Consider the following 16,476-nt stretch of genomic DNA (forward strand, 5'->3'; position numbering starts at 1 on the left):
GTGTATGTTTTTGGAAACTTCTGATTTAGCATTTTTATTTATGATGGTTCAAGATTTTCCTTGCGTGAAAGTCTACTGTTTCTTGTTTTCTTTGCTAGGTTTCTTCTCATGTCGTCTTTTTATTGTTGGAAACTTATGATTTGGTATTTTTAAATATGTTGGTTCATGATTTTACTTGTGTGAAAGTCTGTTGTTTCATGCTTCCTGTGATAGGTATCTTGTCATGTCGTGTGTGTGTTGTTTGGAAACTTATGATGTGGTATTTTACTTGTGCTAGTTCATAATTTTACTTGTGTGAAAGTCTGCTGTTTCTTGCTTCCCTTGCTAGGTTTCTTCTCATGTCATGTCTTTGTTGTTGGAAACTTATGATTTGGCATTTTTACTTATGCTGGTTCATGATTTTACTTGTGTGAATGTCTGTTGTTTATTGCTTCCTTCGCTATGTTTCTTCTCATGTCGTGTGTGTGTTGTTGCAAACTTATGATTTGGTATTTTTACTTATGCTGGTTCATGATTTTACTTGTGTGAAACTCTGCTGTTTCTTGCTTCCTTTGCTAGGTTTCTTCTCATGTCGTTTGTGTGTTGTTGGAAACTTATGATTTGGTATTTTTACTTATGTTGGCTCATGATTTTACTTGTGTGAAAGTCTGTTGTTTTTTTCTTCCTTTGCTAGGTGTCTTTCATGTTGCCTGTGTGTTGTTGGAAACTTATGATTTGGTATTTTTGCTTATGCTGGTTCACGATTTTACTTATGTGAAAGTCTTCGTTTCTTGCTTCCTTTGCTAGGTTTCTTCTCATGTCGTGTGTGTGTTGTTGGAAACTTATGATTTGGTATTTTTACTTATGCTGGTTCATGATTTTACTTGTGTGAAAGTCTTCGTTTCTTTTTTCCTGCGCTATGTTTCTTCTCATGTTTTGTGTGTGTGTTGTTGGAAACTTATGATTTGGTATTTTTACTTTTACTGATTCATGATTTTACTTGTGTGAAAGTCTGTTGTTTCTTGCTTCCTTTGCTAGGTTTCTTCTCATGTCGTCTGTGTGTTGTTGGAAACTTATGAAATTGGTATTTTTAAACATGTGGGTTCATGATTTTACTTGTGTCAAAGTCTGTAGTTTCATGCTTCCTGTGATAGATATCTTCTCATGTCGTGTGTATGTTGTTTGGAAACTTATGATGTGGCATTTTTACTTGTGCTGGTTCATAATTTTACTTGTGTGAAAGTCTGCTGTTTCTTGCTTCCCTTTCTAGGTTTCTTCTCGTGTCATGTGTTTGTTGTTGAAAACTTATGATTTGGTATTTCTACTTATGCTGGTTCATGATTTTACTTGTGTGAATGTCTGTTATTTCTTGCTTCCTTTGCTAGGTTTCTTCTCATGTCGTGTGTGTGTTGTCGGAAACTTAGAATTTGTTTTTTTCACTTAAGCTGGTTCATGATTTTACTTGTGCGAAAGTCTGCTGTTTCTTGCTTCCTTTGCTAGGTTTCTTCTCATGTCGTGTGTGTGTTGTTGGAAACTTATGATTTGGTATTTTTACTTGTGTTGGCTCATGATTTTACTTGTGTGAAAGTCTGTTGTTTCTCGCTTCCTTTGCTAGGTTTCTTCTCATGTCGCCTGTTTGTTGTTGGAAACTTAAGATTTTGTATTTTTACTTATGCTGGCTCATGATTTTACTTGTGTGAAAGTCTGTTGTTTCTTGCTTCCTTTGCTAGGTTTCTTCTCATGTCGTTTGTATGTTATTGGAAACCTATGATTTGGTATTTTTACTTATGCTGGCTCATGATTTTACTTGTGTGAAAGTCTTCGTTTCTTTCTTCCTGTGCTATGTTTCTTCTCATGTCTTGTGTGTGTGTTGTTGGAAACTTATGATTTGGTATTTTTACTTTTACTGATTCATGATTTTACTTGTGTGAAAGTCTGTTGTTTCTTGCTTCCTTTGCTTGGTTTCTTCTCATGTCGTGTGTATGTTGTTGGAAACTTATGATTTGGTATTTTTACTTATGCAGGTTCACGATTTTACTCTATTGAAAGTCTGTTGTTTCTTGCTTCCTTTGCTAGGTTTCTTCTCATGTCGTTTGTGTGTTTCTGGAAACTTATGATTTGGTATTTCTATTTATGATGGTTCAATATTTTATTTCTGTGAAAGTCTGCTGTTTCTCGCTTTCTGTGCTAGATTTTTTTCTCATGTCGTCTGTGTGTTGTTGGAAACTTATGATTTGGTATTTTTAAATGTACTGGTTCATGATTTTACTAGTGTGAAAGTCTGTTGTTTCTTGCTTCCTTTGCTAGGTTTCTTCTCTTGTCGTGTGTGTGTGTTGCTGAAAACTTATGATTTGGTATTTTTACTTATGCTGGTTCATGATTTTACTTGTGTGAAAGTCTGTTGTTTCTTTTTTCCTTTGCTAGGTTTCCTCTCATGTCGTGTGTATGTTGATGGAAACTTATGATTTGGTATTTTTACTTATGCTGGTTCATGATTTTACTTGTGCGAAAGTCTGCTGTTTCTTGTTTCCTTTGCTAGGTTTCTTCTAATGTCGTGTGTGTGTTGTTGGAAACTTATAATGTGGTATTTTTACTTCTGTTGGCTCATGATTTTACTTGTGTGAAAGTCTGTTGTTTCTTGCTTCCTTTGCTAGGTTCCCTCTCATTTCGCCTGTGTGTTGTTGGAAACTTATGATTTGGAATTTTTACTTATGCTGGTTCATGATTTTACTTGTGTGAAAGTCTTCGTTTCTTGCTTCCTTTGCTAAGTTTCTTCTCATATCGTGTGTGTGTTGTTGCAAACTTATGATTTGGTATTTTTACTTATGCTGGTTCATGATTTTACTTGTGCGAAAGTCTGCTGTTTCTTGCTTCCTTTGCTAGGTTTCTTCTCATGTCGTTTGTGTGTTGTTGGAAACTTATTATTTGGTATTTTTACTTGTGTTGGCTCATGATTTTAATTGTGTGAAAGTCTGTTGTTTCTTTCTTCCTTTGCTAGGTTTCTTTCATTTCGCCTGTGTGTTGTTGAAAACTTATGATTTGGTATTTTTGCTTATGCTGGTTCATGATTTTACTTGTGTGAAAGTCTTCGTTTCTTGCTTCCTTTGCTAGGTTTCTTCCCATGTCGTGTGTGTGGTGTTGGAAACCTATGATTTGGTATTTTTAATTATGCTGGCTCATGATTTTACTTGTGTGAAAGTCTTCGTTTCTTTCTTCCTGTGCTATGTTTCTTCTCAAGTTTTGTGTGTGTGTTGTTGGAAACTTATGATTTGGTATTTTTACTTGTACTGATTCATGATTTTACTTGTGTGAAAGTCTGTTGTTTCTTACTTCCTTTGCTAGGTTTCTTCTCATTTCGTCTGTGTGATGTTGGAAACTTATGATTTGGCATTTTTAAACATGTGGGTTCATGATTTTACTTGTGTCAAAGTCTGTAGTTTCATGCTTCCTGTGATAGGTATCTTCTCATGTCGTGTTTATGTTGTTTGGAAACTTATGATGTGGCATTTTTACTTGTGCTGGTTCATAATTTTACTTGTGTGAAAGTCTGCTTTTTCTTGCTTCCCTTGCTAGGTTTCTTCTCATGTCATGTGTTTGTTGTTGGAAACTTATGATTTGATATTTTTACTTATACTGGTTCATGATTTTACTTGTGTGAATGTCTGTTGTTTCTTGCTACCTTTGCTATGTTTCTTCTCATGTCGTGTGTGTGTTGTTGGAAACTTATGATTTGGTATTTTTACTTATGCTGGTTCATGATCTTACTTGTGTGAAATTCTGCTGTTTCTTGCTTCCTTTGCTAGGTTTCTTCTCATGTAGTTTGTGTGTTGTTGGAAACTTATGATGTGGTATTTTTACTTGTGTTGGCTTATGATTTTACTTGTGTGAAAGTCTGTTGTTTCTTGCTTCCTTTGCTAGGTTTCTTCTCATGTCGCCTGTTTGTTGTTGGAAACTTAAGATTTTGTATTTTTACTTATGCTGGTTAATGATTTTACTGGTGTGAAAGTCTTCGTTTCTTGCTTCCTTTGCTAGGTTTTTTCTCATGTGGTTTGTATGTTATTTGAAACCAATGATTTGGTATTTTTACTTATGCTGGCTCATGATTTTACTTTTGTGAAAGTCTTCGTTTCTTTCTTCCTGTGCTATGTTTCTTCTCATGTCTTGTGTGTGTGTTGTTGGAAACTTATGATTTGGTAAATTTACTTGTACTGATTCATGATTTTACTTGTGTGAAAGTCTGTTGTTTCTTGCTTCCTTTGCTAGGTTTCTTCTCATGTCGTGTGTATGTTTTTGGAAACTTATGATTTGATATTTTTAATTATGCTGGTTCACGATTTTATTCTATTGAAAGTCTGCTGTTTCTTGCTTCCTTTGCTAGGTTTCTTCTCATGTCGTGTGTGTGTTTCTGGAAACTTATGATTTGGTATTTCTATTTATGATGGTTCAAGATTTTATTTCTGTGAAAGTCTGCTGTTTCTCGCTTTCTGTGCTAGGTTTTTTCTCATGTCGTCTGTGTGTTGTTGGAAACTTATGATTTGGTATTTTTAAATGTACTGGTTCATGATTTTACTAGTGTGAAAGTCTGTTGTTTCTTGCTTCCTTTGCTAGGTTTCTTCTCTTGTCGTGTGTGTGTGTTGTTGGAAACTTATGATTTGGTATTTTTACTTAGGCTGGTTCATGATTTTACTTGTGTGAAAGTCTGTTGTTTCTTGCTTCCTTTGCTAGGTTTCCTCTCTTGTCGTGTGTATGTTGTTGGAAACTTATGATTTGGTATTTTTACTTATGCTGGTTCATGATTTTACTTGTGCGAAAGTCTGCTATTTCTTTCTTCCTTTGCTAGGTTTCTTCTAATGTCGTGTGTGTGTTGTTGGAAACTTATAATGTGGTATTTTTACTTCTGTTGGCTCATGATTTTACTTGTGTGAAAGTCTGTTGTTTCTTGCTTCCTTTGCTAGGTTCCCTCTCATTTCGCGTGTGTGTTGTTGGAAACTTATGATTTGGAATTTTTACTTATGCTGGTTCATGATTTTACTTGTGTGAATGTCTGTTGTTTCTTTCTTCCTTCGCTAAGTTTCTTCTCATATCGTGTGTGTGTTGTTGCAAACTTATGATTTGGTATTTTTACTTATGCTGGTTCATGATTTTACTTGTGCGAAAGTCTGCTGTTTCTTGCTTCCTTTGCTAGGTTTCTTCTCATGTCGTTTGTGTGTTGTTGGAAACTTATGATTTGGTAATTTTACTTGTGTTTGCTCATGATTTTACTTGTGTGAAAGTCTGTTGTTTCTTTCTTCCTTTGCTAGGTGTCTTTCATGTTGCCTGTGTGTTGTTGGAAACTTATGATTTGGTATTTTGGCTTATGCTGGTTCATGATTTTACTTGTGTGAAAGTATTCGTTTCTTGCTGCCTTGGTATTTTTACTTATACTGGCTCATGATTTTACTTGTGTGAAAGTCTTCGTTTCTTTCTTCCTGTGCTATGTTTCTTCTCATGTCTTGTGTGTGTGTTGTTGGAAACTTATGATTTGGTATTTTTACTTTTACTGATTCATGATTTTACTTATGTGAAAGTCTGTTGTTTCTTGCTTCCTTTGCTTTGTTTCTTCTCATGTCGTGTGTGTGTTTTTGGAAACTTATGATTTGGTATTTTTATTTATGATGGTTCAAGATTTTATTTGTATGAAAGTCAGCTGTCTCTTTCTTTCTGTTTTAGGTTTCTTTTCATGTCGTCTGTTTGTTGTTGGAAACTTATGATTTGGTATTTTACTCATACTGGCTCATGATTTTACTTGTGTGAAAGTCTGTTGTTTCTTGCTTCCTTTGCTACGTTTCTTCTCATGTCGTGTGTGTGTTGTTGAAAACTTATGATTTGGTATTTTTACTTATGCTGGTTTAACTCTAAAAAGAATTCATATCATCTCTCAGACTATGGTAAAAACCTAATTCACCTATTTCAGTCTCTAGTGTATCACTTGTAAGCTGCTAGTAATAATAATAATAATTTATTTATGACCCACTTTTATACAAAACAAGCGAAGTAAAGCGCACTAAAAAGGAAAAAAGAAAAAAAAATCAACCAAATACACAGAAACAAAGATAACTTAAACCTTAATCACTGACAAAAACACCCGGATAATATTATGGTTTGGGCTTAGGGACGCAAAGGCATTTCTTGTCAAATTATTATTAAGAAATTCAAACGATTGGATAATGTCGGTAGCACCATTTTTCTCAATAATACGTGTATTACGATATGAGGTGGGAAGGTACAATAAAAATTTGCAAAATCTAAAATAAGCGATACGGATCGGGCGCAAATCATTCTTATTCAATAACAAATACATTCCACTTAAAAACAACAAGACAGAATGGTCACAATATGTGGAATACATTTTAGCTAAAGCTCGGCGTGAATATTTTCCACGGTTAGATACAATTTTCGTTTATCCGATCTTCAACTTTTCTTTACTATCTCTCAGAACTTGAAGTCGCAAAAAAGTGAGTGTAGAACAAATACTAATTCCTAACCGCCGTAAACTCGTATCATTGCGAATTACTGAGGATCCACAGGACAAATTATGAGCTGATGATTTGGGATTGAAAACTAAATATTCGCCTTTATAAAAATTCAAAAACAGACCAACATCCCGAAATATCATAGAAATACGTTGCACCGATAATGCCAAAATAGACTTGGTTTGGCTTAAAACTAGCAGGTCGTCTGCATACGTAATATAAGACACATCAGATAAATTATAAAAATACGAAGGCTTGATTCTTAATAACACATTTTGAATGCAAGCATTAAATAGATAAGGTGATAGCACCCCACCCTGTCGTACTCCAGATTGAACTGGTATAATACCACAGTACTCTGTACCATATTTTAAACGAAGAAACGAATTACTATACCAAAATTTTTGTACATGTACGATAAAATGGTTCACTCCAAGCTCTGACAAAGAGTGCAACACTTGGGTATGGCAAATACTATTGAAAGGCTTAGATAAATCCAAAGTGCAAATATGTAATTCATAACCTTAAGACTGGGCATCATAAAGAGTCGAAGCTAAAACCTTATGCGCATGTTGACACCCAATATGAAGTTGAAATCCAAATTGGTTAGAGTCTTTCGCAGTTCGTTCAATAATATATGGGAGCAGAATATATTCAAAAACCTTACTAATACTGCAAGCAACAGTGATGGGCCTATATATATTCTTTTTTGCAATGGTTACTCAATCAAACTCATTGAAAATATAATAGATAGACGATTAAAAAAGATAAAAGAACAAAATAGGGAGCTTGTCCCCCTTGATTCAGTTACACCGGCAATTGATAAAAAAACTTTCATCTGTTCACCATATATCCTGAAACTTGGTGATAAACTTTGAAACTTTTAAGATAAACATAATAATTCTCTTTTCGCCCAGTCTAGACAAACAGTTGAAAACTTTCACCTCTATGGAGAAGATAACACAAACCTGTCCATATTCCACTGTGTCTACAGACTCTATTGTTCTTTGGGGAAAATTTACATAGGTAGAAACAATAGACAACAAGGAGAATGTTTGCGTAAGTAAAAAATTTTGACAGATAAGTCCCTGAGATTAAAAATAACAATGACAACTTTGATTCGGCATTGGCTTCGCTTATTTTCGTAAATCCGACCCATCTAGTTCTGTTTGACGAGGCAACCTTAATATCAACTGTTAATGGCGTACCACAAACATTTAAAGAGGTAATTGAGATAAAAAAATATATGAACCAAAATTTAGCAATATATAGAGATACTGGAGATATCTCATTAAGCCCAATTTACGACAGTTTAATCTTGAAGGACTCAATCAATATTTTCAACCGAAAAAACTTAAAAGAACCTATTTGCATATCTAATGAAAAGCGAAATTGTAGACCAGCTAAAATTATTGCAAGACGAAAGATCCTTGCACAATCATCTTGGTAAATTTATTTTCATTGATTCCTGCCTGGTTTTTTATTCAGTGTCTGTTCTGTCTTTGTACAGTAAACTTCGAAAGGTTAGATTTTCGTTTTTTTTTTTTTTTTTTTTTTTTTTTTTTTTTTTTTTGAGCACTGAGGACGACTTGGCGGAGGTCCTTGTTGAAATATTTGCTTATATTTTGTCATCTTCATTGTTTGCTGGCTGACAAAATCCTCGTTTTTTCACCCTTTTTTGATTTTTTTTTTCATTTTGTTACTTTCTCTCCTCTCTGAGTTTCGTTTGTCATGGGCCTATATGAACTGCAATCAAAAGGGTCTCTTCCGCGTTTAAAAATTGAAGTCACCGTTCCGCAAAGGAAGGAATCAGGCACCATTGACAAAGATAAACAGAACTGAAAAAGTAACTGGAGCTGAGTGACTAGTGCCGTAAATCACAACGTAAATAGTGAGCGCTAATCCTATCAAGATCATTTGATTTAGACTTAAGTTTAAGCATACAATTAACAATACTTTTAGTTGAGACGGGAATAACATGACGTTGCAAAAGTTTTGGTGGCAAAAATTTAGAAATTAAGCACTGAAAATGATAATGAACACTATACTCAATCTTAAAAAAAATATTTTTATAATACCCAAGCCAAGACAAAACTGGGATAAGATCACTAGTCCCTAATGAATCAAATTTGGACGTATTAATGACTTCTTTCCATTGTACTGCACTTTTAGGGAACTGAGCACCATTATATCGAACCAATCGAAGATACCGTTTAAACTCCGCTTTTGTCTTACTCTTTATATCAAACACTTGGCCTCGCAAGGGACGCCCACACGCAATCCAGATGCAAAGCCAGAGTTTAGCACGATTTTTGACGGCTCTAAGACCCGGGTCTTCTTTCCAAATTGGACTTCGAGTTTTGAGTTTAACCCGGACAAGGGGAACAGCCACTTTCTCAGCTTGTTTCATGCACTTAACTAAGTGAAGATAATAAACATTCAGTTGCACTCTGGCTTGTGGCGAAAAAACACTTGTGCACAATAGATTAAAAGGGATCTTGACACAGGACAACAGAGCTGTTAGATTAGAAATATATAAAGGCCAATTGGCTTTGCTCCACTCTCGTTTCATACACCATTTTTTATTAGCCACACAAGGATGATTAGATGGATCAGCGGTTAATTTCACAGTAAGGGAAAGGGGAAGGGGGTCAAAATCACGTTCATCTTCGTCAACATTAACGACAGAGCAGGGAACACTGGCAGAGCAAATACAATGATCAATATTGGTCACAGTACCACTATTATGAATATAACTGTAAGTAAAGAGCTTTGGGTACTATGCGGTAACCAATAGGCAACAAATCTAAAACTAAGTTGGCACGAGTAGAGGAGCTATGATCATCACAATTGAAGTCACCTATCAATAGCCAACGTCTATCTATCACCCATCAATAGCCAACGATACCTATGCTTTTCAATATTGCATGACAGAGTTTTAAGGGATGAGCAGGCATTAGAAAACTTAGTAAGTGAAGCTAGACGTATCTGATTGCAGGGAAGATATACATTTATAAATACAAGGTGACCAAGTCGTATTGCCATAATGTTATCAGAGGAATGAAATAAAGTAGGTGACAAAGGAGTAGCTAATCGTTTGATAACACATGCAAGGTCCCCGGAAGGTCGGCCTTTTGTTTTTCGGGCATTGGTGGTAAAGACAATATGGTGGCTACTTCTTCGTAGAGAGTTAACGGAGATGGCGGGAATTAAATGTTCTAGCAAGAACAAAATGTCAAAATCATACATTTTTGTATTTAATGAGCCATCTTTATCTTTCGTGCCATTGATATTAAAAGAGTAGATTGAGACGGACAATTCGACATTCATTTCCGAATTACACGTCTGCTCAGGACATCACGCAGAATACGACATTTTAGGCTATACGATGCATGATTACCGTCACAATTAGTACATTTTGGATCAAAAACAAAGGGGGAATCACGAGATGATACATGAGAGCCGGCACAGCGGCTGCATTTTGTTGGCTTATCGCATTTGGTTTTCATGTGGTTGGGAGATTGACAATTATGACAGCAACAGGCCGCAGGAATTCAAAAACCCGGAATGATTCATAGCCCACCTTGAGCCCGAGTCGTAGGCTATTACTCTGGGCTACAGCATCAGCAAAGGTAATTTTCACTGCCAGGGATTTTCCCAAGTGTTCAGCGTCGATGACACCTTCGCATTTCTTAAAAATTATCGCCTCATAATTAGCGGGCACTCCCTTAACAATGCCATGAAATTTCTTTTCTTGAATCATGACATCACAGCTATTCAATGCGGTTGGAACCGCAAGGCTGAAAATCGTTGCTGCAGATTGACTAATCTGAACAAGCAGCTTATCGCCAGAAGGCCTTATGCTGTGAATAGCTTCATGGCCAGGGATTTTATTAATAGCATGAGCCCGTTTTGAAGGGTCAAGTTTAGTAGGCACTTTTGAAATGATAACGGTGGTAGTGCTTTCAATATGAGGACTAGCATGAGGAATGGGAAGTGACGGAAAATTTAAATCATAAGCTGTTACCTTTTCTTTGATGAAGTTAAGGTACTATCCAGAGCACAAATTTTGGAAACAAGTTTGTGATAAGCAACAGCGGGAATTACAGGCACTTCAGTGGGTGAAATAATTACGTACGTTGGCACTGTTAGCTTCTCATTTTCGCATTTTCGAAGCAAATCAATCATATCTTGCACGTGCCAAGTGGAGGCATTATCACCTTGTCTTCTTGGTGCTGTTTTGCTACTAGGGTATATTTCTGCCCATAAATCAACTTTAGTATCTTTGAGAGTATTTTCAGGAAAAAACTCCACTGTATGATTAATAATAACTTCATCATCAATACCCGACTGAATTTTTGATTGGATAAAATTAAGAATAGCTGAATGCGAAAACATTATCACTTTGTTTAGCTCAGCCCAAAACAGTCTTGGTTCAAAACATAGCCGAAATTAATCCATTATCCAGGTAAAAAAAAAGTACATCAAGATTTAAAATGCAATCATTAAAAGCAGCTTTAAAGTCCATATATGTCTGCACTCTCAATGTTATAATATATTCCAAAGTTAATCCGGCTTAAAATTGAACTGCTGTACAACGGTCAGATGTCAATGACGAAATATAATTAGTCTCTAATTGATTCCGAAATATAATCCTTTTTTAACACAAATAGCTCTTAACAGGTCAGAGACTGAATAGCAACTGAACTGCTTCTGTTCACACAGCTTCTGTGTTTGACAAAATCTTGATAAATTCCCAATTCATATGTCTCTAACCCTTACAAGAATCCAGTTAATCTATCTCAGTCCCTCTCAATCTGTTTCACCCAAATCATCCTCTGAAATGTCTCAAACTGTTTCACTCAAATAATCCCCTAAAATGTCTCAATCTGTTTCGCCCAAATAATCCCCTAAAAGTAATTTCTGAATGTTCCTTTGTTTTGGCATCCCTGCGCTGTCACATTTAAAATTCCCAGGAAACCATTCCCGCGTTAAATATATTCAATCTCCTTGTATCTCGTTTGAATTTCTGAAAATTATCTAAGGTGTCCTGGTTACACTATTAAGGCTTCGAAATAATAATTCCTTAATTTATCGCTAAGCCTAAAGACCAGAAAAGCCATATTTTAAAATGGAATTTCTATCTCTTTAGAGTCCCGCATAATTCCCAGAAATCAAGTGATGTCATTTCTAAGTCCCTGGATCAATAAAATTGTCCTGTTAGTATTCAGTGCGCATGTGCATTTTCCCCGCAGCATTCTAAGTCCCTGATTGGCCTAGAAAGAGGATGTAGTCTTGTCCCGTTAGACTCGCTCTTATCTGGCAATACTGTAAACTTCCATTCGGAGTCAACAGATGGATATACTCGCTCTTATCTGACAATGTTGTAAATCTCTTCCAGTACCTTCTGTTGCATCTTTACTACTTGCATTTTACCGTCTTTACTTAATATTAAATAAAAAAAAAACAAGTTTTTTAAACTGAAAGTAAGGAGCGACATTAAAACTTAAAACGAACAGAAATTATTCCGTATATGAAAGGGGCTGTCCCCTCCTCAACGCCTCGCTCTTTAAGCTAAAGTTTTTTTATTGTTTTAAAAAATAGAGTTGTGTGACAGAGTCAAACTTTGGCGTAAAGACTGAGGCATTGAGGAGGGGACAGCCCCTTTCTTATACAGAATAATTTATGTTTGGCTTAAGCTTTAATGTCGCTCCTTACTTTCAGTTTAAAAAACTTGTTTTTTTTTTATTTAATTTCTGATCCTTTTTTAGTTAACGCAGCTCTCATTTGCATAAAAATTTTACTTTTCTTTAGCTTAATGGATGTCTTAACAAATTAACTTACGTAACTTACTTCTATATTCGTATGTTTTTCTTCTGTCAAAAAATACAAAGTTGCAGATTTTTTCACATCTGAGCGTGAAACCTATGTAATAGGGTTTTCTGATGCGCTTAATCTAACGGTGTGATTTTCATTAAAATTCTTTCACTTGTATGGGATGTTTCCCCCCTCTTTAAAAAATCGAGTAAATTTTCTCAGGCTCGTAGCCTTTGATGAGCAATACTAAACTTAATAAAATTTATATATTTAGAATCAGCATTATAAACCCATTCTTTTGATACATTTATTGACACCAAAATTCCATTTTTAAAAGTTTCGATTACTATTGAGCTGTATCGCTTGTTTTTTATTGTTTTTTTTTATTACGTATATGTTATTACGTATATGAAGGGGTTCTCCCCTTAGTGAATACCACGCTCTTTACGTTAAAAGTTAAAAAAAAATTGATTCACAAACTCCTGAATCACAAAGGCCGTTTAATTAGAATAGATAGCTCTTTTGAAAGCACTGAAAAAAAACTGTAGCGTAAAGAGCGAGGTATTGACTTGGGGGAGAACCCCCTCACATACGTTATAATTTCTGTTCGTTTTAAGTTCTAATAATACTTATTACATTTAATTTGAAAAAACTTGTTTTTTTTATTTAACTTTTGATCGTTTCTTAAATAATGCTTGGAAATCCGGCACCCCCTTAATATAACTGTCCCTTTCCCCAAAGAAACATCCTCCACGGAATTATTCTCAAGAGTAATCCCCTCCTCTAGCCCCCCCCCCCACCACAAAAAAAACTGCCAGTAAAAGGTTTTATACGTAACATTAACCAAAAAATAATTCTGGCAATTCCGGAGCCCCATTCATGGCAATTTCCCTTCCCCCATGAAAACTTCCTTCATGAACAGATCCTCCAACATAACCCCCGACCCACCCTTCCCTCCCACTACCAGAAAAAAACCTCCTGAAAACTTCTGTATACTTCCCAATAACCAATACTATATGTTAACATTGGGTAAAGTTCATGACTTTTAGCCCTCCCTCTGGGAACTTCGGGGGATTAAGTCATCCTAAAAGACATATTTATCATATTTTCGACGCTGCTGAACAAAATGGCTATCTCAAAATTTTGATCGGGTGACTTTGGGAAAAAAATAAGCGTGGGAGGGGGCCTAGTTGCCCTCCATTTTTTTTGCTCACTTGAAAAGGGCACTAGAACTTTTAATTTCCGTTCCAATGAGCCCTCTCACGATATTCTAGGACCACTTGGTCGATACGATCACCCCTGGGAAAAAAAACAATAAGCAAAGAAAAAAACAAATAAACACGCATCCGTGATCTTTCTTCTGGCAAAAAAGAAATGTAAAATTCCAAATTTTTGTAGATAGGAGCTTGAAACCTCTACAGTAGGGTTTTCTGATACGCTGAATATGATGGTGCGATTTGGATCAAGGTTCTATAACTTTTAGGGGGTCTTTCCCCCTTTTTTTGAAAATCAGCCAAATTTTCTTAGGCGCGTAACTTTTGATGGGTAGCACTAAACTTAATGAAAGTTATATATTTGAAATCAGCATTGAAATTTGATTCTTTTGATATATCTATTGGTATCAAAAGCCCGTTTTCTAGAGTTTCGGTTACCATTGAGCCGGGTCGCTCCTTACTTACAGTTCGCTACCACAAACTGTTTGATATAATAAACTCACTAATCCCTGTGTCCTCGACATTAAATACATATGATAACAACTGTATACAAACTTCTGTTTGTTTTGTTTCCAGTCTTTTTTTCTATTTCATTGCGCAAAATTCAAAATTATTTATGCAATTTGAGCAAACTATACGCGTAAAATTAAAAATTCAAAAAATTTAATAGAAAATTTATTTAGTAATATTATCTGTTGAAAACTTTTTATCCTGGCTCCACATGAATTTAGATTTTGCTTTTAATATCCATTTAAGTTGTAGGTAGATATGAATACAAGTTTTAAATTATAGGGAAAGGCAAGCTAAAATTGAAATTAAAGAAGTTCCAATAACATAGTTCTGAGACTACTACTTCTAACAACTAACCACAGCAACAAGCCGACCGAGGCCAATACAACTACGCATGCTTTTCCTCCATACCAATCGATTCAAAGCCTCCTTCTTTACACCCTCCCAGGAAGTTTATATTCCCCTTAAATCTTTCTTTACGATATCCTTTCACTTCAACCACGGACGACTTGCTTTCCGTTTAGCCCTATGTGATAGGCCGAAAAAGATAATCTGTCACCCTTCATCTACAGAACTTGCCCTAGCCATCTCAACCTTTCTCTTATTATAGCTCTATAAAAGTAGAGATGACCCTAAAGGTCCCGTACCCACACCATATATGGGCATAGAATACTGTCAGTAAACCAAATAAGGGCATAGCCTCCCTAGGGAGAATGATTACGTAATGGGGTCAATGACCTCTTTTTCCAAGATCGATTTATTTGATGTTTCTATGTGTAATAGCTCCGGGACGAAGGTTGCACATGCGCATTCTAACGGGAACAATGTTATTGATCTGGGACTCGAGGGGGAAGTGAATTTCCGAGAACTTGATTGCGTAATCAAAGTGTGTCAACAACAACAACAACGACCTTGACATTCACTGAGAGCGTGCACTTACAACACCGGTACGAACCACGTGGTTTATGGTCCATATATGGGCATAGAATACTGACGGGGCACCAAATATGGGCATGGACTCATTAGGGAGAACACGTGTTTAATGGGATCAATGACCTAAAGTTCACAACAACAACATCGACCTTGACATTCGCTGAGAGCGTGCACTTACAACAACAAAAACCCGGAATTTGGAACACCTGTGCTGTCGACCTCAATTCACCTATCGTGAATCAATAATTCCCCTTAGAAACAACAAATTAATTTCCCCTTTCTTGACAGATCAATCAATCAATTACATCATCTGTCAGACTTTAAAGATTTTCGCCTAGAAACATTTCTCCATGAATAGATCCAAATCATTAATGTCTTTTCCTCGGGAACAGTTCTACTGGTCTAACTCCAAAGGATATTAATAACCAAAGGCCATGGAAACAATTAGGCAAGAAACATCTTAGCGATTAATTGTTTTAGCGCGCGAGAAGGTTTCCTATTAATTTGAAATGCGTTAGCATAGAGATGCCAATAACAAAGGAACACGCTGAATTTACGTTTAGTGATTATTTGGGCGAAACCGTTTTAGACAGGTTATGGAACTATTTCGGCGAAACAGATAGAGACATTTTAAAAGAAGATTTTTGAAGAGATTTTAGAAGAGAATTTGAGTGTGGTTGTTATAATACACAAGTTTCATTTGAACAGTGTTGTGAGGTCCTCAAACCTAACCCAAAGGGTTCCAATCCTCCTACCCCAACCCCGAAGGAAGCCCCCGGTCCTCAAAAGCCCCCCAAGCTCCCAAAGGCCCTCCACCGGTCCCCAAATGTCCCCCAGGCCCCCAACTGTCCCCCGGACCCTCAAAGGCCCCCCAAGCTCCCAAAGGGCCACCGGCGCCCCCAAAGGCCCACCCAGACCCCCAAAGGCCATCCCCGGGCCCCCCAAAGGCCCATCGAGCTCCCAAAGGACCAACGGGGTCCCAAAGGCCCTCCACCGGCCCCCAACTGCCCCAAAGGCCCTCCCTGGTCCTCAAAGGTCCCCCGGGCTCCCAAAGGACCAACGGGGTCCCAAAGACCCTCCACCGGTCCCCAAAAGTCCCCCAGGCACCCAAGGGCCCTCCAACTGCCCCCAACTGCCCCAACGGCCCTCCCCTGGTCCTCACTGGTCCCCCGGGCTCTCAAACGACCACCTGGGTCCCAAAGGCCCTCCACCGGTCCCCAAATGTCCCCCAGGCACCCAAAGGCCCTCCCTGTGCCCCAAAGGCCCACCCAGACCCCCAATGGCCATCCCCGGCCCCCCCCCAAAGGCCCATCGAGCTCCCAAAGGACCAACGGGGTCCCAAAGGCCCTCCACCGGTCCCCAAATGTCCCCCAGGCCCCCAAAGGCCCTCCCGGTGCCCAAAGACCCTCCCGGTGTCCCAAAGGTCCGCCCCCGGCCCTCCAAGGTCCTCCCGAACACCCCAAGGACCCCCGGCCCTCCAGGACCCCCCCGACCCTCCAAGGCTCACCCCG

This window comes from Artemia sp. Qi Xiang Cuo, chromosome 21 (genome assembly GCF_049724085.1).
Source record: "Artemia sp. Qi Xiang Cuo chromosome 21, ASM4972408v1, whole genome shotgun sequence".
Lineage (NCBI taxonomy): Eukaryota > Metazoa > Arthropoda > Branchiopoda > Anostraca > Artemiidae > Artemia > Artemia sp. Qi Xiang Cuo.